Consider the following 5833-nt stretch of genomic DNA (forward strand, 5'->3'; position numbering starts at 1 on the left):
ATGTATGGCTTCTCGTGATAGGTTAAGTTATGTGAATTTACATGGTGGGACTCCCTCCCTAGTTTTGAGTTTGGTTGCGAGCATGGATATATTATAATCACTCTCATAAGTCTATTGGCATTAAACACCATAATCACTAAAAAAATTCTTATCTCCCATGGCTACAGCTATGGAAAATCTATCTCCATAGATATTTTTAAAAAATCATGAAGAAAATTCCTATGAATCTGAAATTCCGACCCTCCACTCATGCCCACCCCCGTCCTCCTTTTCATGTGTGCACCGTCCTCTGCATGCTCACCCCTTGCTCCTCCTAACACCACTATAGGCCGCCTAAATTGCGACATTTAATCCAATGAAAATGAATTGCAATGAAAATACAGGAATGTCGGTGCTTCCGTCGATATACTCATCTAAACAATGATCTAATAAACCATCAAAAATATCGTCTATATATCTATTGGAATAAATGTCTAAATAAATGTCTTTACATCTATTTGAAAACTAGTAAAAAAATAGTTCAGTTATTACAGATATTTCGACGCTTTTTTGATGATTTTTTTCGACGCATAAATCAATTATTTTTTAGACGTTTCAGACATCTTTTCGATTTTACTAAAGACGGATGCAGGCTTTAATTTTTTTTGGCATAATGGTGCATCCAGGTGGTGCAAATGTGTACCTTGATGCACCATTATGCCAAATGTATAGAGACCTTGCTTCAATTTGTCTCAAATGAAGAATTTGACACAATTAAACATTTAAGAAAAAGATTCATTGATACAAAGATAGGAGTAATTGCCAACCAGATATCAAACATTATACGAAAATTATTGCATACATAAATATTGTCATAAAGGCGAGCAAATTATACAACCTCAAAAGGGTGCAAAATGGATCTATACAACCCCATCTACATATGTAAGCGAAAAGAAGCTCGTTAGATGCAAGCTACTAAGTGGTATCCATCCATGAGCTAGTCTCCTTGGGGGGGGGGGGTCAGGTATTGCTCTCTACAAAAACAATGCAATACCCACAATTCAGCCCTTGTAAACTAAAGTGATCTACAAGCTCATAACATATATTTAAAAGGTACGAAGTAATTACCGGAACCATAGCTACCCAATTCACATTCTCGTCCACCGTCATGCTCACTTCGCTCAAGCAAGGCATAGGTGCCATACTTGAACACATAGCACTCCTCCAGATCAGTAGGTTGGCATCCAATCACCCTCTCCTACATGCATGTAAACAACACATAAAAGCATACAACTATACACTTTACATACACATGAGAGGCCACGAGAAGCATGTATACTTATAAAATACTCATAGAATGAGTCCCAGCCACCGCTCCCAAGGTGCGAGCTCCCCACGCTCTCTATCTACTTTGCCGGTCATTGCTTCCTCTTATTGCGCATATTGTCGAGGGTTATCGGCATGCTTCCTCACCTCCTCATCCCATTGCTCTTGGTCCATGTGCCAAGGCTTTTCTCTCCCTCTTTTCACCGCTTGGGTGATATTGGACCGCTTGTGCTTCATACAATATCTCATCAGATCATAGATCCATCTATTTGGTACCTCCTCACTACCTAGGTCTCTCTTGAACTCATTCTTAATTTGATTTCATATATGGGTTTTCTTCTCCAACAACGAGAGGTGGGGGAATGTGTTCATAGTGTATGAGTGAACACTATGCCACATAGTTTCCATATGCGATTCCGCATCTCCTATCCTACCTCATCAAGAACTACACGCCCTTCCCGCATCGTATAAAGATATTGATTTGCATTGGGGAGACGACTACTACCAAAATGCCAACTAGAGCGACGTGATGAGATGGGAGAGTCGGCCACACTATCTATGGGCGGCCGCTCTTGTGGAGAGGTAATTGCATCCGTGGAACCACAGTTTTACAACCACCACCACCACCACCCACCACCACTATTACGTGAGCATCTACTATGGTTGGAGGAACGGCCTAAGGGTGGGGTGTGAGTAGAGGATGGCATGGGTGTGACCATATGCATAGTTTGCTGTGATGGGCCAGCGGTGAAGTAGGTTCAAGCCATGGCTTGTTGCTCGGGAGTGGCTTCTACAATGAAAGAGAAAAACTGGACGGGGCTTATAATACGTGGAGTAGGCAGGATAGTTGGCTTGTTGCTTGGGAGTGGTTTCTGCAATGAAAGAGAAAAACTAGTCGGGGCTCATAATACGTGGAGTAGGCAGGATAGTTGGCTGGGGGGGTAATGTCGGGGGTCATTTTCGAGCTATATCCCTCATCAAAAATATACATACATGCATGCATGGACATGGTTTAGGGTTTTCATACGTATCTATAACATAACACTCAAGGCCATGTGGCCATATATTTACAAAAAGAAATAAGGAAAAAAAACACAAGGTAAGAGGGCTTACCTCTAATAGCAGATGGGGAAAGCTGTAAAGTACCTACATAACAAAATCAAGCAAATAAACAAAGATTAGGGAGAGGTAAAAAGGGCTTGATATGACAAAATTAAGCAAATAAACAAGGATTAGCGAGAGCTAAAAGGGCTTCCCTTTGCAAGAATCAAAGTAGATGGTTGTAAGCTAAGACCTGTAAAAAGACCCCAAAAAAATTAGGTTAGACCTACATGCAACAATTTGTACATGAGTGTAGAAAAGAGGAAAATAACAGACTGTAGAAACCAAGAGGGGAGAAGGAAGGGTGTGGGGGGTGAGTTAAACCACCACAATGTCGGGGGGAGGTGCAAGTGTAACTCACCTCCATCATAGGAAATAATGTCCATAAATGTCATCCATATATTCTAACATATTTTTAGATGAAATTTTCGATGTTGTTTCAACAATCATACGAACGACGGTAGATTTTATATAAATAAATAAATAAAAGGTCTTTGAAATTCAAATGTGTTTCGTGCCCCGACACCTTTTCCATTTAAATTTAAACTTTGGCCGACTAGACCGATGCCTAGTTCAAGTAGTGTATAATGGTGGAGCAAGGACAAGGTCATGGATGGAAGAGAGTGTTCGTGTCTTTTCCATTGGGAGCAGAGCATGATAGGTCACATAACCAAGTATGTTCTTAAGTCCTCACAAAAGGAGCATAGAGAAATGTGTAAAAAATGGTGTACATTTGAGTCCATGGAATTAGCGCGAGCTGAGGGCATACGCATAAGGTAGTGGTGGCATTTGGGGAGTGTAAGGGACAAGGATCTGCCAACTATGGACTCTTAGTTTAGTTGGTAGGAGGTCACGATCGCAAATTGGAGAGATGTGATATAGAGAAGGTTAAATGCTCCTTGCAATCCTCAAACAAACCTTTCAAAGAGCAAGCATGGAAGTTGGCTTGTTTTTAGTGAAGGGTTCCGGAAAAAGATATCACTGTATGATGCATGCACTAGTGACTTGGCCAATGTTGTTCTTGAGAGTGCAAAAGCAAATTCCTATTTGCATGGTTTTAGGCCAAACTTGGAAAAGCTACAAAAACAAGCCAACCTGAGTGGTCCAAACAATAAATAAGGCTACATCTGGCACACCCATGTATAAATCTCTTGCACAAAGAGACCGCTAGGCATAAGAGGTCTGCATAGTGGTAATTGATGTTGAGAATGACTCTTCTCACCATCTAGAATACAATTATCATGTCTATGATTGAAACCATGCTGGTCACCCTAGGAAGATTCAATTCTTTGAGGATATGCCAATGCAAAGGAACAAACCAAATGGTGGAAAATAAAGGGATTGAAGTCATAGAATCGGAGGTGAATGAAGCTTTCTCAGTAATAAGACGAACACCACTTATGGGAGCAATGTGAGCTGCATGGGCACATCACATGGAAGGAAGAGGTGCGGTCATAGGTGTGCAAGTGCGATGCCAGCACCATCATTCGAGGGCTTTCAAAAGCACTCAAAAGGTGTACATAGACAATGGATGTGGTTTTTCCCAGAGAATATACTTCATTGAATGATGGTGGATAACAACATTAACCCAAAGCCAGGATCACCACCAAACCCATGGCCAATTGCGGAGGTGTACATAGACAATGGATGTGGTTTTTCCCAGAGAATATACTTCATTGAATGATGGTAGATAACAACATTAACCCAAAGCCAGGATCACCACCAAACCCATGGCCAATTGCGGAGGTGACAAACTTGACAAAGGAGGAATCTAGAGAGATCTTAGGGTTTTAACAAAGACGCTTAGGTGAAAAGACCACTTTATTTATAATTCAAATTCGACTTTAGATCTAACTAATTTTGGGGTTCTTTATAGTTTGGTCAGCCCCCTAAAGAATCCTGGGATAAAGATCCCTTCTTCAAGAAGAACATACAGAACTCATTACCAGAGAATAATTCATTCATATTGATCAAGGAAGAGACTTGCACTTGGATCATAGAGACCAATGCTTTTTTCTTCAAGAGGCACATCCGTTGATTCTTTTCCATAGAACAAGGATTATCCATGATTTACTTCAACTATCGTCGTAACTTAAAAGAATTTAGTCTTGTTTTAAGGATCCATCAGTCTAGCCTATGGATTAGCCAATCGCCCAACCATTGTATTGATAGGATCCAGCTGTCTTTAAAACAATCTTTTTCATAGATTCAGCTATCTTTAAAACAATCTTTTTCACAGATTCAGCTGTCTTTAAAACAATCTTTAAATAAAACCATAGTATCACTGATCATAATCCTCTAAAATATCTAGCTTGAAATCCAATTTCCAATCATTCCTTCATCGGTGTTCCTATGGCACCATTGGCAACTAGAACACTCACCACTTGCTCACTTAGGGGCCTTTTCAATAGTTCATAGCTCATAGTACCTGGGAATATAATCACATAAGAAAATCCAGATGGACTCTCCATTGAAGATCAGCAAGATCAACCAACAAGATCAACCAGCAAGATCAATGGACTCTCCATTGAAGATCAGCAAGATCAACCAGCAAGATCAATGGACTCTCCATTGAAGATCAGCAAGATCAACCAGCAAGATCAATGGACTCTCCATTGAAGATCAGCAAGATCAACTAGCAAGATCAGCAAGATCAACCAACAAGATCCATACAAAAGGCCATGGACTCATCCGTTGAAGACCAGCAAGGCCAATCAACCAGATCCATGCCCATGGTTAGAAAAAAACTCCAACTCATTTTTCTTACCCAATGCACGCGTGGGTATCTTCGGCGACCCCAGAGCCCAGGCATTGTATGGTCAGCACCCTCTAGGCTCCTTCGCAAGTCACCTAGCGCTTCACTCATAGGCCGCTTCCTTGGTCCCTCATCCACCATATCGGAAGCTCACCATTTTAATCAAACCAAGACTGGTCAAGACCTCGGCCGACCGTGCCACACGAGACATCCTTCATTAACTCTCCGTCAGCTGGTTGCAACCTTATCACATAGGTCCTTCACGACCTTAATCTACAAGATAGTCAAAATGCTTCCCAACATTCTTGATATAAAACAGTTTTTTAAAAATAGGTTTCATATAAAATTACAGTTTCCAACAACTCCCATCTTTCCACATCGTTCCAGGTCATTTCTCATTATTCCACATTCTTCTACATTAATTCACATCGCACATTCCACATCCATTCATATCCATTCCCATCGTCCTACATCCATTCTCATCCATTTACATCCACTCACATCATATCACATCCATTCAGATCCATTCATCTCTATTCACATCTATTCACATCTATTCACATCCATTCACCTCACATCACATCACGTCATGTCCATTCACATCCATCCATATCACATCACGTCCATATCTCATCACATCTATTCACATCTATTCACATCCATTCACCTCAC

The sequence above is a fragment of the Cibotium barometz genome, chromosome 45 (assembly GCF_041138505.1).
Source record: "Cibotium barometz isolate CiBa-2024 chromosome 45, ASM4113850v1, whole genome shotgun sequence".
NCBI lineage: Eukaryota > Viridiplantae > Streptophyta > Polypodiopsida > Cyatheales > Cibotiaceae > Cibotium > Cibotium barometz.